The sequence below is a fragment of the Perca fluviatilis genome, chromosome 18, assembly GCF_010015445.1.
Source record: "Perca fluviatilis chromosome 18, GENO_Pfluv_1.0, whole genome shotgun sequence".
Classification (NCBI taxonomy): Eukaryota; Metazoa; Chordata; class Actinopteri; order Perciformes; family Percidae; genus Perca; species Perca fluviatilis.
In genome coordinates, this window is record NC_053129.1 from 35,169,141 (window position 1) to 35,180,129 (window position 10,989).

A 10,989-nucleotide genomic window follows, 5' to 3' on the forward strand; every position below is an offset into this window, starting at 1 on the left:
TGGTGTTCTCTCCCCTCGTTACCACCTAGCTACTAGCTATAATACTGCCATGGTGTTCTCCCTCTAGTTACCACCTAGCTACTAGCTATAATACTGCCATGGTGTTCTCTCCCGTTACCACCTAGCTACTAGCTATAATACTGCCATGGTCTCGTTACCACCTAGCTACTAGCTATAATACTGCCATGGTGTTCTCTCCCTCGTTAGCACCTAGCTACTAGCTATAATACTGCCATGGTGTTCTCTCCCTCTAGTTTGCAGAATAAGCAGCTCATTAACTGCATATGGACCAAAAAACAACCCAAACTGATAGACTTTGGGGTCAGAGGGGCAACTGATGGTTTCGAGTGGGGGGGGGGGTGGGGTGGTGTAGCTAGGTGGTACCAAGGGGGTTAGCTTCGCTTTAGAACTGGAACCTCCTATGGCGCCATTCTGATGCTACCAAGCCATCACCTCCCGTTAGCATCCCGTTGTTTATTTCTAAAGAAACACGACAATGTATAAAAGGCTCCATTACCTTGTACCTCACGTTATGGCTCCGTAGCAGACGCTTTTATAACAATAGGCTAACGATTGGGTCATAACCACGAGACTTACTGTCACACAGCAGAGGAATTACCGTATAGTACAGGAGAAGCTCACAGGCAGTTTGGACTTCCATTATCTGTTTAGGTTTAATGACTAATGTTAACTAGCATGTTAGTGATCAGTAATTAGCCTGTGCCTATGTTATCTCCTTACATATACCTACGCTCTCCGTCTCTGTAAGATTGGGAATGATTGAGATTTCTCTCGGCACAGCTACCAGAAGACTTCACACTTTCAGACAGGTTGCTCACGTCACATCTACGTCTTCAAGCTCAGCTGGAGGCTGCTCAGTAACGCTCAGCCAGCACCGGGAAAGAGACTTCTGACATCCTTCACTGGTCTCTGGTCCAGAGACACGGGGTCTGCTGGTCCAGTTTATATATGTCAATGGGTGGTACGAGGGAGAGAACACCATGGCAGTATTATAGCTAGTAGCTAGGTGCTAACGAGGGAGACCCATGTAACCTTTTAAATGGGGGGAGATGGCCCTAACAACGGCCCTAACAACGGCGCCTTAGTCGACATTGTGGCTGTTTTTGATGCTTCTTCCGTAGTTGTGCTAATGCTAAGGAGGCTAATAATACTATAGATGCTAACTATGCTAACTATTGCCGCGTTCTATTTACCTGGGAACTCGGTTTTAACGAGGTCAAAGTCGGAAACACGCCCCCTGACCTCGCAGTACCCAGATTTCAAAATCCAACATGGCTGCCCCCCCCCGTGTATCAACAGTTGTGAAAGCTGCAGTAACATAAAGTTATTATTAGCACTTCTGTCTTATTTGTGTCTCACTAAATCAGTCGTTCACACAGGTAAAGTTTGGACAATGTGTTTCCTTTTTATTTTCATGACTATTTACATTGTAGATTCTCACTGAAGGCATCAGAACTATGAATGAACACATATGGAATTATGTACTTAACAAAAAAGTGTGAAATAACTGAAAACATGTCTTATATTTTAGATTCTTCAAAGTAGCCACCCCTTTGCTTTTTTATTAATAAGGGAAAAACTTCCACTAATGAACCCTGACAAAGCACACCTGTGAAGGTAAAACCATTTCAGGTGACTACCTCATGAAGCTCATTGAGAGAACACCAAGGGTTTGCAGAGTTATCAAAAAAAGCAAAGGGTGGCTACTTTGAAGAATCTAAAATATAAGACATGTTTTCAGTTATTTCACACTTTTTTGTTAAGTACATAATTCCATATGTGTTCATTCATAGTTTTGATGCCTTCAGTGAGAATCTACAATGTAAATAGTCATGAAAATAAAGGAACACATTGAATGAGAAGGTGTGTCCAAACTTTTGGCCTGTACTGTATATTCAACTTCTATCTGTGGACGTGTTGTTACGCTGTTTGCATGCACAAAAAACGGCGTAATGCGTCTTTATCAACTGGTAATGCTAACAATAGCTAACCGGGCTAGAGCTAACGAAAACAACGAACATCCAACTTTTAAAAAGAACGCATTCAACTCGGGTATGACGTCATTCCCAGCTCCGGCTTCTGAGTTCCACGGTAAAGAGAACGCGGCATATATGCCAACTATGCCAACAATGCTAACCATGCTAAATATCCCAACAATGTTACCATTTTGAACTATGCTAACGATGCTCATCATGCTAACGATGCCAACAGGGTCCCTGGAGAGGATAAAAACAAACATAAATACAAGCCAAATACAGTGTTTCCATGACAACAACCGTCCGTGTTAGACTGAAGAAGAGAAAGCCAGACTCATGTTTGAGAGTTTTATTCTGTTTACTCAGACACTGCAACGTCGTTTTCAACATTACCCCAAATTATTCATATTTTTATCAACATAACACAAGCTGTGACAAATCAGAGGTTATAGGTCGTCGTAACCTCCAGAAACTTCTTCAGTTTACAAGTTAATCCTCCCTCCGATCATGCACGTCGTATCGGGAACGCTTTAGGAAAACATCGCGTGGAACGTCAACTCAACGTAAGACGCTACAACCAAAAACAGGACTCCATCTCCAGCGCTACGTTTCGGTTTCTAAGCGTTTGGAGTTTGGAGTCAAAAGAGAGTGTTTTTATCTCCAGCAGAAGAAGAACTGATCTCAATTTGGGAGAGAAAGACTTGCAGGGACACACATTACACGACTACAACTACATTAATTTAGAAAAATGTAACCAAGCTAGTTAGCTACCGCTAGCGGTAGCTAACGCTAGCGTTAGCTGCTAACTTGAGGGAAAGTCTGCAGATTTTCTGTTGTGCCATACGTGCAGATGAATCTCCTGCTGGATAACCCAAAACTTAGGAAGGTCAGGGGGAGCAGGGGGAATGAGAGAGCAGGAGGTATGAGAGAGCAGGGGGAATGAAAGGAGGAAACACCAGAACAGGGGAAATGAGAGGGGGAAACACCAGAGCAGGGGGAAAGAGAGAGCAGGGGGAATGAGAGGGGGAAACATCAGAGCAGGGGGAAAGAGAGAGCAGGGGGAATGAGAGGGGAAACATCAGAGCAGGGGGAATGAGAGGGGGAACCACCAGAGCAGGGGGAATGAGAGGGGGGAAACACCAGAGCAGGGGAATGAGAGGAGGAAACACCAGAGCAGGGGGAAAGAGAGAGCAGGGGGAATGAGAGGGGGAAACATCAGAGCAGGGGGAATGAGAGGGGGAAACATCAGAGCAGGGGGAATGAGAGGGGGAAACACCAGAGCAGGGGGAATGAGAGGGAGGGAAACATCAGAGCAGGGGGAATGAGGGGGAAAGAGAGAGCAGAGGGAATGAGAGGGGAAAGAGAGAGCAGAGGGAATGAGAGGGGGAAAGAGAGAGCAGGGGGAATGAGAGGAGACACCAGAGCAGGGGGAATGAGAGGGGAAACGCCAGAGCAGGGGAGAATGAGGGGGAAACATCAGAGCAGGGGGAAATGAGAGGGGAAAGAGAGAGCAGAGGGAATGAGAGGGGGGAAACACCAGAGCAGGGGAAAGAGAGAGCAGGGGGAATGAGAGGGGGGAATGAGCAGAAGATATCCCTTTTATAAACCAAGCGTTGCCGTGGAGATGGAGCCTCAGATGATTTACGACACCATGAAGCACTGTTACAGCACATGTGCACTAGCAATGGTAAGAATAATAATACATATTATTTTCTTTATTTTACAATCAGAAATCAACAACATGATCCTCAAAAATATGTTTCTATAACTTCTCCCTAAACTTCAAAAGGCGTCTTTACAAAATCCCCAAAAGACAAACAAACAGAATACACCCGAAGAAGTTGGTTGCATATGTCACATTATAGTCAAGCAGTGTGAGTGAGTAGGTCCCGCCCCTTCCTGTGTGTCAGTCATGGGACTAAAGTCTGCGGTCAAGTGGGACAGATTCCAGCTGATTCCAGCTGATTACAGCTGATTCCAGCTGATTCCAGCAGCCTTCAGGCTGAACAGGAAGTCACAGAAACACTGTGGTCTGATTCTGATTTAATCAAATGTTATCAGACCCATAAATCAGCTCCTACACAGTCTCCAGTTGGTTTAATTATAACAGAGTAGCTGTTATAATGTTCTACATGTGATCTGATGCTGATTTTAATTAACAGACTGTAGATGATCTGGTGCTGATTTTAATTACCAACAGACCGTAGATGATCTGGTGCTGATTTTAATCACCAACAGACTGTAAATGATCTGGTGCTGATTTTAATCACCAACAGACTGTATATGATCTGGTGCTGATTTTAATTACCAACAGACTGTAGATGATCTGGTGCTGATTTTAATTACCAACAGACTGTAGATGATCTGGTGCTGATTTTAATTACCAACAGACCGTAGATGATCTGGTGCTGATTTTAATCACCAACAGACTGTAGATGATCTGGTGCTGATTTTAATCACCAACAGACTGTAGATGATCTGGTGCTGATTTTAATTACCAACAGACTGTAGATGATCTGGTGCTGATTTTAATTACCAACAGACTGTAGATGATCTGGTGCTGATTTTAATTACCAACAGACTGTAGATGATCTGGTGCTGATTTTAATTACCAACAGACTGTAGATGATCTGGTGCTGATTTTAATCACCAACAGACTGTAGATGATCTGGTGCTGATTTTAATTACCAACAGACCGTAGATGATCTGGTGCTGATTTTAATTACCAACAGACTGTAGATGATCTGGTGCTGTTTTTAATCGCCAACAGACTGTAGATGATCTGTAATCTGATCAGATTTAGTCTCTCTGACTTCTAAACGTAACTATCAGCACCACAACATGAGATCTGTTCAGAATCAGCCTTTGAATCAGACACAGCAGTTAAAATCCCTCCGATTCAAAATCAATAAAAAGTTTATATAAAACATCATCATGTTGAGGCGATTCTGAACCAATCAGCTGTTAGATCAGCTGAGAAGCCGGTGTTTCCCAGCATGCCCCTGGGTCCGCCTGGGTCTCAAACCGGCCGCCGCCTTAATCTTGTGAGGTCATCGTTGCCCACGTGTGCGTGATGGGACACAAATCTACCCAGCATGCATTGGGTGATCGATTCTGCGCAGACCTGGCTCATCTCCAACGAGCCTAATGTTTAGGAAGGGGCGGGACTTACACACAGGAAGGGGCGGGGCTTATCCTCTCTATTAAGCGGCTGCTTGCAGGGTCGGCCATTTGCATTTCCACTTCGAAAAGTCGGGGAACTTTTTGTCGTTTTTAAAAAAGTAACAACAAAGAAATCAATCCTCTTTTCTTTTTTTTTTGTATCAAGTTGAAGATGAAATCCCAGCTCTGCGAGATGAGAGATCAGTCCTGTTTTAAAAACCTTTTTCAGTATATTTGCATCCGAGCTGAATTTATTTCAGCCGTCCGTGAATGTTTTGGCGCTGCAGCGCTCCGATGTGCTCTTTAATCCCAACGAACGTTGGATCCAGATGTGGGATGGAAACGTCAACAAATCCACATTATCCACCAGGCGTGGAAGGAAGGAAGTCACAGTATGAGGAGAATCGCCTTCGTATCACAATGGATCCATACAAGTTCATCTGAAATCACCCGTTCTCTCTCCCAACTCCTAAAATACTGACGCTTGGTCAGTGTCTTTCAGCGTCAGATACCGACACAAAAATCTCCCTTTAGCGTCTGATGGGACACACCGGGCAGAGCAGCAGTAGAGAGAAGTATGTAGAGAGACAGCAGTAGAGAGTAGTATGTAGAGAGACAACAGTAGAGAGTAGTATGTAGAGAGACAGCAGTAGAGAGTAGTATGTAGAGAGACAGCAGTAGAGAGTAGTATGTAGAGAGACAGCAGTAGAGAGTAGTATGTAGAGAGCAGCAGAGAGTAGTATGTAGAGAGACAGCAGTAGAGAGTAGTATGTAGAGAGACAGCAGTAGAGAGTAGTATGTAGAGAGACAGCAGTAGAGAGTAGTATGAAGAGAGACAGCAGTAGAGAGTAGTATGTAGAGAGACAGCAGTAGAGAGTAGTATGAAGAGAGACAGCAGTAGAGAGTAGTATGAAGAGAGACAGCAGTAGAGAGTAGTATGTAGAGAGACAGCAGTAGAGAGTAGTATGTAGAGAGACAGCAGTAGAGAGTAGTATGTAGAGAGACAGCAGTAGAGAGTAGTATGTAGAGAGACAGCAGTAGAGAGTAGTATGTAGAGACAGCAGAGAGTAGTATGTAGAGAGACAGCAGTAGAGTAGTATGTAGAGAGACAGCAGAGAGTAGTATGTAGAGAGACAGCAGAGAGTAATATGAAGAGAGACAGCAGTAGAGAGTATGAAGAGAGACAGCAGTAGAGAGTAGTATGTAGAGAGACAGCAGTAGAGAGTAGTATGTAGAGACAACGCAGAGAGTAGTATGTAGAGAGACAGCAGTAGAGAGTAGTATGTAGAGAGACAGCAGTAGAGAGTAGTATGTAGAGAGACATCAGTAGAGAGTAGTATGAAGAGAGACAACAGTAGAGAGTAGTATGTAGAGAGACATCAGTAGAGAGTAGTATGAAGAGAGACAACAGTAGAGAGTAGTATGTAGAGAGACAGCAGTAGAGAGTAGTATGTAGAGAGACAGCAGTAGAGAGTAGTATGTAGAGAGACAACAGTAGAGAGTAGTGTGTAGAGAGACAACAGTAGAGAGTAGTGTGTAGAGAGACAGCAGTAGAGAGTAGTATGTAGAGAGACATCAGTAGAGAGTAGTGTGTAGAGAGACAGCAGTAGAGAGTAGTGTGTAGAGAGACAGCAGTAGAGAGTAGTATGTAGAGAGACATCAGTAGAGAGTAGTGTGTAGAGAGACAGCAGTAGAGAGTAGTGTGTAGAGAGACAGCAGTAGAGTAGTCAAAAAGTGACGCCAACAGTCCCGACCAAGCAGGTCTAAATGTGACCCTAAAGGAGACTTTTTGCGTCAATAACAAACGCCAGAGACACCTGACCGAAGGTCACCGTCTGGACTTGATGGGAGTGAGACCGAGTTGCCAGAGACGGAGCATTGAGACCGGTGCTGGACCAGTTCAGGTAGACACAGGTGTTTCTGAGAGAGGACATACAATATCTTTAAATGTGACCCTTTGCATACCAAAAAAGACAAGTATTTAGTGTTCCCCCGTTTGTCTGCATGGCTTTTGACCTACAAATCACACACAGTCTCATGTAAAGCGCCCTGAAGTTGTGAAATATTGTGTTTTTTGGAAAATCTTCTACAGACTATATGACAACTTGTGCATTCAGATTATGATCTCGTGAACGCACCGTGGATCTCAGACCTTTTGCACAGAATATAGATTTTTTCGGGGTCACCAGAGGCTGCGTAGGACAGACTGCAGCTGTTATATTCACCAAAATATGAACACTTGTTGTCTCGTGAGCTAATGGACACACAGGAGAAATATTAGTTTATGGATTCTGAGAGTTTGAGGAAATATTCTTAGTCACTTTCTTTCTCTTTCTTTTCGTTTGGCGTAGCGTAAAGGGTGGAAGCGGTAAACAGCTAGCCCAGCTCTGTGATGGAAAGGTCAAACCTAACAGCCAGACTGGGATCAAACTGAACAATAGCTGTGTGTGTGTGTGTGTGTGTGTGTGTGTGTGTGTCTGTCTGTCTGTCTGTCTGTCTGTCTGTCTGTCTGTCTGTGTGTGTGTGTGTGTGTGTCTCTGTGTGTGTGTGTGTGTCTGTGTGTGTGTCTCTGTGTGGTGGTTCTCTGTGTGTGTGTGTGTGTGTTTTTGTGTGTGTGTGTGTGTGTATGTTTGTATTGTTGTGTGTGTCTCTGTGTGTGTGTGTGTGTCTGTGTGTGTGTGTGTGTGTGTGTTGTTTGTGTGTGTTTGTCTCTGTGTGTGTGTGTGTTGTCTGTGTGTGTGTGTCTGTGTGTGTGTGTGTGTGTGTATGTTTGTGTGTGTGTGTCTTTGTGTGTGTGTGTGTCTTGTGTGTGTGTGTGTGTGTCTCTGTGTGTGTGTGTGTCTGTGTGTGTGTGTGTGGAGTGTGTGTCGTGTGTGTCTGTGTGTGTGTGTGTTTCTGTGTGTGTGTGTGTCTCTGTGTGTGTGTCTCTGTGTGTGTGTGTGTTTCTGTGTGTGTGTGTGTCTTGTGTGTGTGTGTGTGTCTCTGTGTGTTGTGTCTGTGTGTGTGTGTGTGTCCTGTGTGTGTGTGTGTCTGTGTGTGTGTACTCTGTGTGTGTGTCTGTGTGTGTGTCTCTTGTGTGTGTTCTCTGTGTGTGTGTCTGTGTGTGTGTGTGTCTCTGTGTGTGTGTCTCTGTGTGTGTGTGTGTTCTCTGTGTGTGTGTCTCTGTGTGTGTTGTGTTTCTGTGTGTGTGTGTGTGTGTGTGTCTCTGTGTGTGTGTGTGTGTGTGTGGTTTCTGTGTGTGTGTGTGTGTGTCTCTGTGTGTGTCGTGTGTCTCTTGTGTGTGTCTCTGTGTGTGTGTGTGTCTCTGTGTGTGTGTGTGTGTGTGGTCTCTCTGTGTGTGTGTGTGTGTGTGTGGTGGTGTGTGTGTGTGTGTGTGTGTGTGTCTTGTGGTTGTGTGTGTGTACTCTGTGTGTGTGTGTGTGTGTGTCTCTGTGTGTGTGTGTGTGTCTCTGTGTGTGTGTGTGTGTGTGTGTGTGTGTCTCTTTGTGTGTGTGTGTCTTGTGTGTGTGTGGCTTGTGTGTGTGTGTGTCTCTGGGTGTGTGTGTGTGTGTGTGTGTGTGTCTCTCTGTGTGTGTGGGGGGGGGCGCGTGTCTCTCTCTCTCTGTGTGTGTGTGTGTGTCTCTGTGTGTGTGTGTGTGTCTCTGTGTGTGTGTGTGTGTCTCTGTGTTCTTCTGTTTCCTGTCCTGCGGCGTGCGACTGCTGGGATAGAAATCCTCCCGAGAAGACAAAAGGATAAAATGCAGCCTGAGTGGGCGGAGCTAGCTGAGCTTTGAGGGGGCGGAGCTAGCTGAGCTTTGAGGGGGCGGAGCTAGCTGAGCTTTGATGCGATGCCGATGCCCAACCCGTTCGGGTGCGCTGTGTGTCCGTGTGGCATGGCGTTGTGTGATTACAGAGCCGACACCCTGACGATGTTGGCCTGGGAGTAGTCGCTGGACGATGCGTGGCCTTGGGCGTTGTTGTTGCGTGGCGGCGATGGCGTGCTGATGACGGCGGCCGTGATGTACTGATCACAGTTCAGGGGAACCGTCTCCTCGAATTTAGCGTTGAGACTGGACCGACTGGACCGACTACAGACAGAGAGAGAGGAGACACACACAGAGAGGAATGGTTAAGACTCTGGGCGCAAAGCCCAACGCAAGCCAGTCACGTTATGTAATCTATTGACACGATTATGTCGTTGTTTTCGTGGGGTGAGCACGAATTTTAAAAGGCATACCATGCAACTTTTCCAACTTTTAGACGCCCTTAACCCTACAGGTTGTCTCACACAACACACAAGGTGTGTTCAAGTGCATTCTGGGTGTGCAGGTCTTACAGGGAGGTGTTTTCAGGTGCATTCTGGGCGTGCTGGTCTTACAGGGAGGTGTGTTCAGGTGCATTCTGGGCGTGCTGGTCTTACAGGGAGGTGTGTTCAGGTGCATTCTGGCAGGTGCTTGGTCTTACAGGGAGGGTGTGTTCAGGTGCATTCTCGAGCGTGCTGGTCTTACACGGAGGTGTGTTTAGGGTGCATTCCATGCATATGGTTGCAAGGGAGGGAGGTGTGTTCAGGTGGCATTCTTAAGGCCTGGTCTTACAGGGAGTGTGTGTTCAGGTGCATTCTAAGGGGGTGCTTATTCAACAGGGAGGTGTGGGTTCCAGGTGCATTCTGGAGTGCTGGTCTTACAGGAGGTGTGTGTGTGTTCAGGGTGCATTCTGGTGCTGGTCTTAGGGGACAGTGGTGGAGCCCAGAGGGGGAAGGTGGAGGGGAAATGGAATGGTGGTGGGGGAATGGGACGGAAATGGGACAGTGGTGGAGGGGACATGGTGGACGGAAAGAGAGGGAAATGGACAGAGTGGTGGCCGGATGGACTAACAAATGGAATGGAATGGAATGGAAAATAGGAGAGGGAGAGGAGAGGGAGGGGAGAGGGAGAGAGGGAGGATGGAAGAGGGAGAGGGAGAGGGAGAGAGGGAGAGAGGGAGAGAGGAGAGGGGAGAGAGAGAGAGAGAGAGAAGGATTTAGTATTAATCTAGAATTAGACTTTAAACCAATCACAATGGTCTTAAGGAGTGGGGGCTAAGCTCAGGACAGAATACACTCTGCTAAATAGCCTCTGGGAAGGAACCTGTTTTGATGGAACATGTGTACGTTCAGAGAAGTAGTTTTGAGTCGTGCAACAGAAACTCAGATTGGACGAGATGGGGTTGCACAGTGTCACTTGGTGTAATCGCAGCATGGACTGTTCACAATGTATCCGCTTCATAAGTCATTTAAAAAGTTTTTGTCGTTTTTTGTCACCATTTTCAGCCTGTTCTTGCCTTCCTTCCTTCCTTCCCTTTTCTACTGTTTATTCTCCAAGTTTGTCGAAATTTCGCTTTTTTCAAGTTTGTGTTCCTTCTTTCTACTGTGTTTTTCTTACAAGTCTGTCACTTTTTACGAAGTTTTTGAGACTATTTTCCACCTATTCTTGCCTTACTTCCTTCTTTCTACCGACTTTTTCAAAGTTTTTACGTTTTTTTTTACAGTTTTTGTTGCCTTTTTTCATCAGCATTTAAATGTTTTTCAGTTACATGGCTGTCGTTTGGTAAATCTATTGCTGGTCAGGGGGTACTTGGCTTAAAAACACACAATAATGGGGTACATTATTGAAAAAAGTTTGAGAACCACTGCTGTACACCGCCAGTCTTGATAATTCAATGGACAAGATGTTGGAAAACAGACCACCCCTGTGTGTGTGTGTGTGTGTGTGTGTGTGTGTGTGTGTGTGTGTGTATGTGTGTGTGTGTGTGTGTGTGTTAGGTGTGTGTGTGTGTGTGTGTTTGGTCTGGTAGTTTGGCAATGTTGGAAACA